Source organism: Protopterus annectens, chromosome 3.part1, assembly GCF_019279795.1.
Source record: "Protopterus annectens isolate FY-2018-M chromosome 3.part1, PAN1.0, whole genome shotgun sequence".
NCBI classification, from domain to species: Eukaryota; Metazoa; Chordata; order Ceratodontiformes; family Protopteridae; genus Protopterus; species Protopterus annectens.
Window position 1 is genome coordinate 1,470,852,102 of NC_056732.1, and position 15,055 is coordinate 1,470,867,156.

Below are 15,055 nucleotides of genomic sequence, written 5' to 3' on the forward strand. Positions count from 1 at the left end.
CCTCCAATGAGACCTATTATTTCAGGAAGTAAATGTATTACATACGCCATATCAAAATATCTAGAAAATCATCTTGCACCTATATTAAAGTTTAGTATGAGCTTTATTAAGGATACCAGGGATTTTTGAGTAGTTTGAAAGGATGGGCTGATACAGTCATGCCTGTAGCACACTCACAGCTGGTGCGTAAGGCTGTGGGTTCTATTCCTACACTAGTTAGATGAACTGCTGACATTGCAGTGTAGCATAAGAGGGTGCTATACTCCTGGCTGTGCTGTCCTTTGGATGAAGTGTTAAACCAAGGTCCCATCTGCTTGAGTACTGGTAGCTTAAGTGGATGTAAAAGATCCCAAGGTGAGAAGAGAAGTTCCCTGATCCCTGATACCCTGGATAAATTCCCCTTAGTAGTATACATGCTACCTTGGGCCTCCACTGAAAAGAGGTCATAAGTCTAGTGGGAGTAATCTAGTCTGCAAAAGATAAATAAACTTACCCACTTTCTTGATCATATTTATCTGTGACTTTGAACCTGCTGCTTTCCCTAACTTCATTTTTCTTAGTACTGTTCTTGCTTCTTCTTGGGTGTGTTCTTCTTTGTCTATCAAAATGATGCTGTATATGGAGCAGTAGCTTCTGTGGGGCTTTCTTCATTCAGAAGCTGCTGGAAGTACTCCTCCCATCTGCCTTTTATATTCTGTGTACTGGTAAACACATTGCTGGCAGCATCCCTTATGAAGGCTGCCTGATGACTTTCAGCTTGCTACCTGATAAAGTTTCTTTGTGCCATCTGCTGAATCAGCTTCCAGAAGTTGGTAGAGTGTCTTTGATGCCTGATTCTTTGTTATTGCAACTGTTCTTTTAGCTTCGTTGTTATCCAACCTGTACTCCTTCTTCACCTGATCCATCTTTTGTATTTCCCATATTTTCTTGCACTCCTTTCTTTTAGTAACTTCCTGGACTTCTACATTCCACCACCAGCTTCCCTCAGGAACCGTATTTCCTCACCTGGCTTGGCTGCCTATTTTGCTCTATAGTCTTCATACATTCTGTTTTGAGGGAGGCTTATCTTCTTGAACTCTGCCCCTTTCTTCTACTTCCTGAGGTGTTAGAACCCCAAGTGTTTGCTTGAATTCTTGTGCTTTTTCTCCAGTCAACTTCCAGGTCTTCAGCATAGTCCCATTTGACATTAGTGCCTTCTCTGACCACTGTATGCAGCTGATTATAGCCATCAGGGTTTCATTGGAGATGACTTTGCCTCCACTTGGATACATTTTGAATCTGAGCAAGTCAATTTACAAGACAAATGCTTCTGGGTAACTGGCGGAAAAATGTCCTTATGGCTTGTAGGTTTACAAATTCAACAAATAAATACAATATAGAGGATTATGTGTAGGTCACTGATCATAACCACTTTATTATGTGCTCTAGATAAGAATGGTCACTTATCATAACCATCTTATTATGTGCTCTAGATATGAATGGTCACTGATCATAACCACCTTATTATGTGCTCTAGATATGAATGGTCACTGATCATAACCACCTTATTATGTGCTCTAGATATGAATGGTCACTGATCATAACCACCTTATTATGTCCTCTAGATATTAATGGTCACTGATCATAACCACCTTATTATGTGCTTTAGATGTGAATGCCAAGAAATTCATCTTGAGAGTGAAGATAAAGAGGTGAGTCTGGGGACTCATGTCAGGAGCACAAAATAAGCCTGTTACGATTGAGACCAAATCATAATTCTTTGTAGTGTATGGAGCTTTATCTGCTCCATATAAGCTACAGAGGAAAAAATTGCTAAGTGTTTTGCCAACTTTCAAAACCATTTACTTTTAGCAAGTACTGTCAAAAAGACAGCATAAGAGATTCTGTTATGTTTGAAAAGGTCAGGTACACTTTAGCAGACAGAAACAAATTTGTTTTTATTTCTGCTTCTGTCATTTACTGGTCAGTACTGGTAGGTTTAACTGCCTAGTGAGATAAACGCTCTTAACAGCTGTAGCAGGGGTGCTTAACATTTGTTAAGATTGGGTCTCATGCTGCAGAAGAGCTTAAATGATTTGTTTTTTTTTTCTGGCTGTTGGAGTGTAATCACCACAGTCCATGCACTACAAAAACATTTTGCTTCAGAAGAAGGTATACATTATTATGACATTGTCAGTCTGTCTTTTAGAGGTCATTTTTCCCAGCTGCATATATTTCATGTATGTCATGTATGTCTGTTTAGTGAGAATTGTTTACTAAAATGGACCTAACTCATCAAAATCATTGTCAATGGCTTTATGACATGTGGGCTGTCAATGTTAAACTTAATATGTGCTATAAGCTTATGTTTATATCCTTTTAAAATGTCAATGATTTCATATTTATTGATTAACAGATAATGCTTAGTTCCAGAACTGAGGAAATCCCTAAAATCCGGTTGCATTTCATTCTCATCCTTGATTACAAGTCTTGTAATTACTTCAATGTTTATGCATTAATTTCTTCTAACAATTTGTGTGGCGCAAAAGGGAATTATTTCTGTTTACACCACATTGCAGCCAACAAATCATACCACTTAGAAAATTCCTGGTTTATTTAAACATGGAAATTGTGCTTGAAAAATGCCTTTTTTTTGTTTTAAGTTTTGAAAATGGCATTTTTCTTTTCTTTTTCTTTTCTCTTCAAATCAGAGCAACTTGCACTATCAAGTTCATAACTCAGGGATGAATAATAATATGCTATCCAAGTGCCTTTTTCAAATTACAGCTACTATTATAACAGTGCGATTGTTAATAACAATGTTACTGAATACCTCATACCCTCAATCCTTTTAAACCATTACCCTACTGCTGGATGAAGACTGAACGCTTGAGCTTCAATTGCTTGAGATTCAACACGACGACGAGCAGAGTTCCTACGTAAGAAATCACTGTTGGCCTGTTGGCAGTGATGCCCTTAGAGGCAGAATTTCCTCCTTCTTTGAGTTGGTGTGACCATGCAGTTGGTATATATAGGTTTGGACAAGGATTGCTGTCCACATGGGAGGTGCAGAGGGCTTGCACTCCTTGCAAGAACAAAGTCTGAGTTTGTTCATTTGCTTTCATCCACTCATAGTGGAAGCCCTTTAAATAGTGCCTGGAGGTAATCAGAAAAAAAATATTTTTTTAAGGAATTAAGATCTAACTCTTTTAGTACAATAATTATGTTATGAAATACGATAACTTCTTTCAACACTGACATATTGCTTAGAAATATTAAGGTGCTCACTGTTCTTGTAACAGGTTGCTTTTGAAGAAGTGTTTCCTTGTTTGCATTAAGTGAAACAGTGGTCCAAAGAACAGGATGCACAGTTTCAGACTTTTGATTCTAGCTACGTCTACAATGCCATGCAAAGGCCAGCAATACGCTGGGTATTCTTAGTTATGAGTCTTTTTTTTTGCATAATGACTCAGCTTTCTTACCATAAATTGCTGCTGAGACTATTCATGTGTCCAGCTTACCAAGCCATTTGCTATCTGCAGTCAACAAAATGCCACAAACTCAAGCCTTTACATTATCTTGGAAAAAACAGGGACAGAGTATGCAATAGAGATCACATCTACAAGTTCCAAGGTTCTCAATCTTCTCTATTCCTTGGTAGTCCTGGGAGCCCACATATGCAGAGGTGTGGTAAAGATGTACATCTGACAGGAATGGCAGAAGTTTGGTACAGGACATGAAATTAAAATGTACTGATTTCTAGAAGGAAATATCATGACAGAATAACCTAGGGAAATGCTAAGTAGAACCACCAGAATATAAGAGGGATATACTTTCAGGGACAGAATACCCAGCTAGGGAATTTTAGTCTTCTAAAAAGTATAAAGGACCAACATTTACCGGGCACATCCATATTTACATAAGTACTGAAGTAGGTCTGTGCATGTTAGCAATAAGAGAGGAGAAGAGTAGGGGAAAGTGAAAACAGAGAAGTAGTGAAAGGGTTAGGCGGTAATTAGACTGGATGCACTGAAGTGGTATCTGAAGCAAAGGGCCATTATCTAAATAGGGTAGCAACAGGCAGAGCTTGTGCACAATTTTCCACACATTTCAAAATAGCCATGGGGCATTACCCAAGACTGATCTGTCAGCTAACAGAATATATTGAAAAAACGGAATACTTTGTTATATGGGTACTGTATCAAGACCTGTTGGAATAAATGCTGTGTTTTGTCTTCATTTAGAAACAACAGTCAGCTAACAAGCCACCTTGGGCAGGACAGAATGCCAGACAGTGCTGCCAGTAACCCTGGCTTTGCCTGCAAGCCAGGGAGGTGGAGAAATTCATAGTAAGGGATGGGATAAAGTGCTTTCATTCCACTGGAAGCATGTGGGATTAGCCACTGTGGGGAGGCAATCACTGCTGGAAACCATGCAGACAGCACTTACAGAGACACATAAGTTCATATGTTCATAGGTAGGTACTAGGTTATCAGCCCTGGGGCCTATACAAGCCCAGCCAAAAAGGTACCCTGGCTTTTGCCACACAAGAAAATTATTTTCCTGTGCTACTGTCGAGCAGAGCCACAGAGGTGATCCCAGGGGTGAATTTCCTATTTCCCATCCAATCATCAAGATTGAATGTGTGAAGCATTGAATTCCTGGAGTGGTGTGAACCTTTAAATATTAGGGGCACATTTTCTAATGCCTGTTTTATGTATTATTTAAATTCCATAGAATATATACCCCATTCTAGGATATATGTAACACTTCATCAGCAACATCTGCCTTGGCAGTCACCTTATCTTGCATACATATATAGGTGTGCACATGCACCAAATGTACCAGCCACCTGTTAATGTTGCACCTGGGGTTAACTATTGCAGACACAAAAGCAGGTGAAAAATTCCTACCTTGAAGTGTAATGCTTCTTGCATGTGACATGTGGCAAATGCCTCTAAGCAGAAACAAATGGACAGAGTGTTCATCATGTGAGTCCTGGACTCTTGAGATCAAAAAGTCGGACAAAAAAAATCAAAAGCATGCCTCTACATATCAAAACTAGTGTTAATAAGTACAGGTAGCATTCTGAGTGAAAATCAGTTAGATATATACCTTGAGGGGAATCATAAGATGTCTGGTGCAGTTGAAGTGTTACATATATCCTAGAATGGGGTATATATTATATGGAATTGAAATAATACATAAAACAGGCATTAGAAAATGTGCCCCTAATATTCAAAGGTTCACACCACTCCAGGAATTTAATGCTTCACACATTCAATGTTTCATACTGGAAGAATGTAAATAGTTCAACAAAAATAATTCCTGCTGCTGGGAGATTCAGAGCTCTAGACAAGCAACTGGTTTGCCTGGCAGTTTGTGCAGTGGGATAAGACACTAAGCTTTCTGTTCTGTGGTATGGGATTTTATTCCCTCAGCTGTCATCTGCCTACTGTGTAACATTAAGCTAGCCCCTTAAGCAGATAATACATGGGGGCAACTGGAATTTTGGGTAGGCTCTTTAATGGTCCCTGTACTGCAAGGCTAGTAATGACCTATAACTAAGGTTATAGTACTAATGCTGTCTGTAGACATTTTAAGTGCTACCACAGCAATTAGTAACAATATTCATAACTGAACTAAAAACACTGCTTGCTTAAGGATTCAGTAGGTACCCATCACTTGGCTTGTGACACAGTGGCAGGCCAAACCCTTTTCAGGATTGAAACACAGTGTGTTCGTATATTATGCACCTTTCATGTATGACTGTCATAAAACTGTTCTAGCACTCTAATAAGCTTGGCAAGAATTTGTCATGCTTTTAAGTAAGTTATAGTGCAAGGATGCAAGGAAGTTATTCACATAAAATCATTTAATAGCAGGTGCCACTAATTGTAACACAGTAAGCAAATAAGTGGCTGAATGAACAAATGAATTTATTAATATTACAGTAATATAAAAGGAGTGATTAGTTTTAGAACATTAATTTTATAAATGTCAGATTCTTGAAACAGTTGTACATTTAATCAATAAAAGTATGTATGTTTATTTAAAATTTGATTACCAGGGTAAAGTACTGATCACAGATTACCATTTCAGTCTCAGACTGTGAATAAAAGTGAAGTCAGAATTACATTTAGTGAGATAGCAAGACTGTACTGACAATACATATCCATAATTTACATAACTTACAATAAATCGAGACAAATCTCATTTAGAAAGTGAGGAGTTAGTATGATAATTACAGCCGTGTGTTGTCTAAGCGGGAATGATACGATAACTAAGTGGAATGAAGAGAGACAGAGTCTGCGAATAGCTGGGAGGAGAAGTTATGTTCAGCAAAAGATCATGTGAGTAGGAAGTGCACACTGATGCAATAGCACATGTTATATGAGGAACTACTGCTGCTGCAAAAGTTATCTTATTCCACTACCTAAGTCATGCATTAGTGTGTTTTGTTTTGTAGTGTTGAATCTGCTGGAAGGATATCCCCACCCCCACTTACTCACCCACACTCACAGGCATTTTTCTGCTGAAGGTAAAGCTTCATTAACACTTCAGCATATTTTACTCTTATCAGTGTAATATATCCCTGGAAAGACACTGAAAACCCCATAACCAAAGTATTTAGAGTTCACACACCTTGTCTTTGTATCCATGAACATTCTACCTCACTGATTGTTTATGGTGGTAAACCATCGGTGGTGGTGGTGGTGGGGGGGGGGTAACTGCTTTCCCTGAAGGAACTGACTGGTCCTCTGCATCTCAGCTTGTTCTTCCACTACTTTTGCCTTTAGGGCTCCAATTTAAGAGTCATTTCACTACACCATGTCCCAAGTGCTCTCTCCATCCACCTGCTTCACTCTACAAAAAGGTACATTGGATTCTTGTATTTTCTTAACAGTTATGGTTTATTTCATTTTGGTTCAAACTTGTTCTAAAAAACATACAACTAAAATCTCACTGTGTTTAATTCTGGCTAAGTGTTGTGTCTTTTGCTGTTAATGTGTAGTAAATATATTAGCGTATGTCTACTGATTTTTTACTCTAGGCTGCAGCAGTAGCAGCAAAGTGTGGTCGTTCTGCTGTTAATGTGTAGCAATTATATTAGCAAGTTTCTTCTGGCTGTGTGTTTTGCAGTAGGATTCAATGAAACTATCATTTTTTTTGTTGTTTGCACTGCTGTTACATCAAGTAAGTCTGTACTCTGTTGCCATTTGGTTACGTGTTTTTTTTTCTCCCTGCTAATCTGTAGTGCATACATTTGTTATGTATGTATGTTTCAACTCACTTCTGCTGAAGGCTTCTATTGTAATGGCTGATTTTATGTTTGTATGAGCAGAACAGTTACTGGATAATGTAGGTGATTATTTATATATGAAAGTTTCTGTTTGTGAAGTTTTGTCACTGACTAGGGTTGCTTCCTTTTTTTTTATATATGCTACACATTCTAGCTGGCTGCCTTTTCTAAGTGCTTAAATATCAGATTTACAGACTGTATGTTGTGTAGAAAAGAATGTGAACTAACAGATAGGCTTACTACCTGTCCTTCTAACATCTGTAAACCTACATCTCTGTAACCCCACACTTGCATGCATACACATCTTTTGTTAGTTTAGTTTATTTTTCTTTCTGTCCTTCTATACTGTGGAAGCCACTGTTTTTGTTTTTAGCAATCCCAAACGTGCATACCTACAAATATTTCCTGTAAACTTATTGTCCTGTTTAAAGGCTAGAAAGCTGAAACGCACAACTGTGAAATATAGTGCACTACTCTTGTTTGCCAAACATTACTTAATGTTGATGTGTATAGACAGATAGCACTGTAACTAACTAGTTCAACCATCTAGAAATCCTTAACTTTCTCTCTGTCTCTCTCCCAGTGAAACAAGCTCATGTAGGTCTGACTACTACTGCTTCTGCAAAAGTTATCTTATCCCACTACCTAAACAGCCTGCACAGCTGAATTTCACATGCAGTTGTAAAGGTTCACAAGGAGCAAATACATTGAGTTAAATCTATGTAAGGCAATTTCCAAGACTCAAACTAATAACTTAATTTGTTAAGTTGTGCATTAATGTGTTTTATTTTGTAGTGTTGAATCTGCTGGAAGGATATCCCCACCCCCACTTACTCATCCACACTCATAGGCCTTTTACTGCTGAAGGTGAAGCTACATTAACACTTCAGCTTATTTCACTCTTATCAGTGTAATATATCCATGGAAAGACATTGAAAAGCCCATAACTATAAAATTACATGCTGTGACTCGAGTCAAGTATTTAGAGTTTAAACACCTTGTCTTTGTATCCATGAACATTCTAACTCACTGATAGTTTATGGTGGTAAACCATCGGGGGGGTTCTTCCTGCTCTGTTCACTTTGCTCACTCTGCTCCCCTGCCCTTCCCCCATATCCTTCCCACCCCAGCATCTCTACTCTTATCCTAAGCAAACCACTTCGCCTCATTTTTATGATTCAGTTAAATACAACTCTACCTTGTCCACACCCACATTTCATTAACACCTTACTTTCTTTTATTTATCCAAACTTATCTGCTCTCCCTTACATCCATCACCTTGAATTCTCATCCCCTCTACTGTAATTCTTTGCATCTTTCTCTACTTTACCATCACAATCACCACCTCAAACTATCTTACATTAACTCCAGGCTTACCACCTTCTTTTCTACTATACACACAAAGTAGCATTGCACCATAATTTTACTACTGACCAATCACATCTCCCCCACCTATCCTTATCACAAACGGCAAGGCAAAATACCTAACCACATTGTCAAAGCTCACTCTAAAGCCAAAACATTTCCAACCTTACCTTCAGCTACACATATATATCACATGATAACATAATCTCTATTTACACCTGATATTACATTCAAACACACAAATACCACTTTTACTATTTTTAAACCCACTTTCACAGTTGGCATGCTCCTCCTAATCTGTCTAGCCTGTTTACTCTTAATTCTCAACCTCACTACAGCTATATCCTTGCATATCCCCACACACCAATACACATCAACAACCTCCTCTAACCATCTCCCCAATAAACAACACAGCGTCTCACATATTTCCTCCCAACTTTTCCCCTATACTCTCCCATATCATTCAAGCTACAAATTGGCCTCCTCACCTCCTATGAAACCACACCTGACACCAGTACCATCACCTAGAAATAAAGATCACTTCCCATGGTACTCATTCCTCATTACCTATCTACTCAAATGTGGAGACATATATCCTACCCTGGCCCACCCTCTAATCCTATCCACAAAAGTAACCTAAAATATTGAAACATACTTATATTTAACCTTAGAAGTATACATAATAAAGTAGCCCCACTGCACGCCTGGATTGATCAAAATGAACTGACATACTAGCCCTTATTGAAACATGGCCACACCCCAATGTAAAAGACTCAGAAATAATACCCCCAAACTTTGCAATAACCAGAAGAGATATATCTAAAAAAGGGGGGGGGGGATAGCACTTCTACATCCCTCTACACTCAGCATCACAACTTACACCAGTAATATATCCATCTTTTCCACTGCTGAGGTACTAATCTCCTTTTTGAACCTCAACATATTAAAAATAATTTGCATAATAGTAATATATATCCCACCAGGTAACAATATACCAGTGTTGGAAAATATTTTATCCTGGACATCCCAAACAATAAACCTCAACAATAATCTTAAGAGACATAAATATAGGTTGGCAAACCATAGCTTCCAACCCCCCACAAATCACATAAATGTGTATATTTTTTCTCAGCTTATCAATACTCCAAGATACAGCAAAGATTGTACCTGCCAATCCACCCTAGACTGGATCCTAGTATCTCACCCTGACAATTACCCCTCTTCCGGTACACTGTCTAGCTCCCTGAGCGATCATCTACCAGCTTACTCCTTAGAACAAACTCCCAACACCTAAGAGTACACACAATAAAATCAATTAGGAACTCAACTAATCTTTGTCAGCAAAAATACAACAATCTCCTACATGAAATAGACTGCACACCCCTTAAAAACTACCCATTAATGATGCTGTACTATACTTGAATATACTTTCCTTCACATACTTAATGCACTAGCTCCCGTTCATATGAAAATAATCAAAAATAACTCAGCACCATGACTCTCTAAGGAATGTAAACACTTGATGAAGCAAAGGGACCTAGCCTGGTCAACCTGGAAACAAAACAAAAATGTTAATTTCAAAACACTACGTTACAAAGTGACAAAACTAATCAACAGAGATAAGAAGTCATATTATTCCCAGCTTCAACTCCTGCATAAAATCAATCACAGTAAATTTGGCACTCTATATCTTCTCTACTCAACCCTGGAGGAAATGGAGAGCACACCCTATCACCAGATACCCCTCCATCACAAACAGCCAAAAACTTTAACAAGCACTTCATAAAATCAATTTTGGACCTACTAACACCCTTAATGCTGGACCCCCCCACATTTCAACCTATTCAGACGCCAACCCTAGACCATCAATTACTTCTAACCCTGTCATTATTAAACCCCCTACTCAACAAAATGTCATACAAACCCCATTTTCATTTCAGCACATACCCACTGGCATCATTAAGAAACTACTACAAAAACTAAAACCCTGCTCTACCTCAGCTGACAATATTCCACCACACTACCTCAAACTGGCTGCTAACTCAGTTGCCCACCCAATCAGTATCCTTATAAATAGGCCTTTGTCTGAATCAGAAGTACCTACCATATGGAAACAATCTCACATCACCCCCATCCACAAAGGGGGCAACTCTTTTGATCCATCCAATTTCTGTTCTATATACATCTTGTCTCCCATATCCAACATTCTCAAGAGATGTATCTATCAGCAAGTAATGCAATATCTATTGCAAAACTACCTTTTAACCAAAACTCAACATGGCATCCAACCTTGCCACAGCACAGCTACAACTCTATTATATTTTACAGACACCGTGAACAATGCTAGAGATGCAGGATGCTATAGAGCCTCAGTATTCGTTGATCTCTGCAAGGCCTTTGACACAGTGTCTCATCCCTTACTTTTGAACACACTGTCTAACTTAGGCTTCTCACATAACACAGTAAAATGGTTTCAGAGCTACTTCAAGGATTGTAAACATGCAGTGAAATGGTCCAATGAACTCTCACCCTTTCTCCACAACCCTACTGGAGTCCCTCAAGGCTCCATCCTAGGACCCCTACTCTTTAATATTTTCACAAACAGCCATCACACTGCCTCTTACCCTGGTACCCTCATTCAATATGCTGATGATTCCACCATAATTTGTAGTGCTCAGTCACTACCAGGACTACTTTCAAAAACTCAACAGTCCTTTGCTGCAGTCGAATCCTGGCTAAGAAATGCCCAACTCTTTCTTAATCCAAAGAAGACAAAACTAGTACTCTTTCATCCCAAAAATACCTCCACTGTCACTGATTATTTCAACATCCTTGCATCTGACAACACTGTCATAGAAATAGTGCAGGAAACCAAACTTCTAGCCATTATCATTGACAATAAACTTTCATTTGACCGACATATACAGCAAAATATAAAGAAAACTCATCAAAAACAGGGACTCATATAAAAACAAACATTTCTTTACTGCAGCAACAAAAACTACTCTTGCAAAAACATTTTTACTTCCCTTCCTTTTTTATGATGCCCCTATCCTAACTAATTTACATACTTCTACCCTAAGTAAGATGGAACAGTGCTACAACAAAGTTGCAAAGTTTGCCACAAACTCCAAATATCACACACACCACTGTAAACCACCCCTAAAATTAAACTGGCTTGAACTCCCCAACCAACTTGCCTTTATTCAGCTATCCTCCTTGCACAACCTTATTTTCAAGCCTACTGCTTGCCATGCACTAGCCAATCTAGTCACACGTTACACACCAAATCGATCCCTACAATCAGAAGACAAAAATCTCTTAGCTATGTCAAAACCCACAAGAAAACCAGGTCACTCTCTGTATTCATACGCTCTCTCTATACTTTGGAATTCACTACCTCTAGCTACCAGGTCTATGTCTGGTCTAACCCATTTCAAAGCCTCTTTAAAAAAATCATCTCAGAAATACATGGCTTTTCTCCTGTATAAAAGCCTAACTAACGCTTAGGTCTTCCTCTTCTTCCACACTAGCCTCATTGTCCTCTTCTGTCGCATTTCAATCCCTCACAGTCTGCAAGATCCTAAGGCTCTTCTAACTCTTTCTCTGTTTCTATACCATATCCTTAAGCTACTGCTCAGGCTGTATTGTTTCTATTCTTCTTAACTCTCTCTCTCACTATCTATTTGCATCACTAACTTTCTGGCTGCTATTTTCCTAACTGAAACTAACATTCTATCATACCTCTCAACTTCTTAGAGTAAGAAATCTGGACAAAACCGTAAATAAAGTGGGACAAAAGCCCACAAACAGGGACAGTTTTTAAATATTGCTCTTACAAACTTAGAAAGTTGGTAGAATAACAGGTTTTGCATTAACAAGAATTTTCTGAAGAGTATGAAGTCTGAAACTCAAATGTCTGTCATTATTTTCTGATTTCAGTCTTTAATGATTTGTCACTAATTTGCCAGGGAACAACAATTTTATGAAAAATGGTCCAAAAATATGAGGCAAAAGTCTGGACATTCTGCGAAAATCTGTGCAGTTGAGAGGTGATTCTATTTTTCATGTACTATAACAGTCAATGTCACACATTGCACTACCTACATACTATTTTTGGACGCTATCGACATCATGTATGGTGAGAGTGATTAATGTTTTAGCTCTATAGAAATGTTTAGTAATATATTGCAACATCTTGTAACATAATTTGTTCTTTCAACTTATTTTTGTATAGTATGTCTAATGTAATTTGTATTATTAGATTATGCTGTATTTGTATTGTACTGTATGTGGAGCTTTTCTCCCCAGGCCTCTGCTGAAAACAGGTTCTGTAGACCCAGTCAGACCACCCTGGTAAACAAATGCCAAATAAATAAATAAAAATAAATAAACAGTAAGAGTGTTACTAATGGGAGAATGAATGATGCAGCTCAGGTTAGCTGATATAGTTGGATGAGAGGCAATGACATTTAGCTGATGACAGGAGGTGGGCCTTTAGCTGTTCACCAAATTTAGGGTAAAATTAAATGGATTCTATTTGTGGAGGAGGGGTACCTACCCAGAATTTTGGACCTAGTATAGAGAAGCAGCAATCTGTACAGTGTAGTTTATAGTGGCTGTGATTTCTGGGACTGTAAGAGGAAAGTTGCTTAATCAGTTTGGCTGCTACAGGAGATATGGGCTGATTAACTAGGACCTTGAACAGAATGCTAATCTTCTTCTTCTTCTTCTTTCGGCTTTCCCCGGTTAGGGGTCGCCACAGTGGATCACCTGTCTGCTAATAACTTGTGTAATTGCCTATAGATGCTCAGAATCAGTGAAAGTGCAACAGACAAACATCAATAATTCAAACAAAAAGAAATAACTTTTAAGGAACTATATCCTCTGAAGCTTTAGCAATATGCTGAAACACTAGATTTCATGAAATTTCTGTAAATTAGCTTCTATGAATGATCTTCAGTTCTTGGACTGCACCTAGTTTTTCATTAAAAATCTATTTATTTAAAACTCGTGTATCCTGGGGAGGCAGTATAAAATAAACCAGTAAACAATGGAGTGTTAATTTAATAGGTAATTTACTGCTTCGAAGCAAAAAATGGTTACTGTTTCTCAATGCCTACACAGAAACGGCCTTTCACGAGACACATTTGGAAACAGATCCTCTGGAAACATTGTGAAGAATGACCATTGACCTCATTTACCATTTTTGGGAGTAGAAAACATGCCTAAACAAATGTGTTTCCTCTTCAGTAATACAGTTACTCGGTAGCCTCACAACTGCACACCATAAGCCTGCACAGGCCCTGCCTGCTTGGTAAGTGATGTGTGCCATATTCAAATGAGAAGATGTACTAAAACTGCTGCATTTTGAAAAAAATGAGTGATTTTCATCTTAGGAAAAAGCAGGGGAGTAATGCTTTCTGTGACTGCCTGAGTAAAAGTTCATGCTTCACAGCGTGATTTACATAAATATGCTGGGGAGTGACTGTATCACTGGGCATGATACTAGTTTATCAAACTAGCTGTCTCGGCCATGTTTGACCTGATTGATGAAACATGCAGATTCAGCCAATGGGCTTTACAGAAATCCTATGCTTATCTTTGTCCAGATACTCTTAAGCTTGGAAAGGAATTCTCCAAGACATACTGATTTATCAAACAATGGAGAGGAAAGCAATTCAAAACTGAACAGATGACTCATTTACTTTGGTAGTGTGATTTATAACTTATGACTGAAGTAGAATTTGTCATGGTTTTATGGATAAGCTTGACCCACATGCATTACACTAAATCTTTTTGATTTTAAAGAGAGGCTATTGTGTATTATTAAGAGGAGAAGAACCATATTATTGCTGAGGCAGTTTAGATAAGTGCATGACTCAGATTTGTGATGACATTATTACACTATGCTTGGTCTTTTAATAATTCCACTTTTGTTTGTTGTTTTTTTATTCTTATTATATTTTTTCCATTTGTATCTCCTTACTAATATGAAAAAAAATGTTTTCTCCTCACTTCTCTGAGGCCAGTAATCACTTCAGTATGACCTGATCATGAAAAAATTATTTTAAGAAAAAGCTTTCCTTTGTTTTAATAAGCTCACTGAATTTGATTTTTTTATAATTTGAAAAAAAAAAAAGATTATTTAAATAGTGATTACCAGAACAAATGCGTTTGCATCTTTACTGTAAATATTGTACATAGTTAAGACAGTGATAAACTTAGTAGCATGTTCAAAATTCTGAAGGTTTAAACAAAAGTAACAACTAAGTAGCCTAGTTACTAATCTATGAACCTAAAAAAACATTTGTGGAAGTTTGGAAGTAAAAGGAACAAATCAGCACGAGGCATTTCCCTCATTTTACACAGTAAATATGTTCCGTCGTTCATTAGTTCTTTATTGAA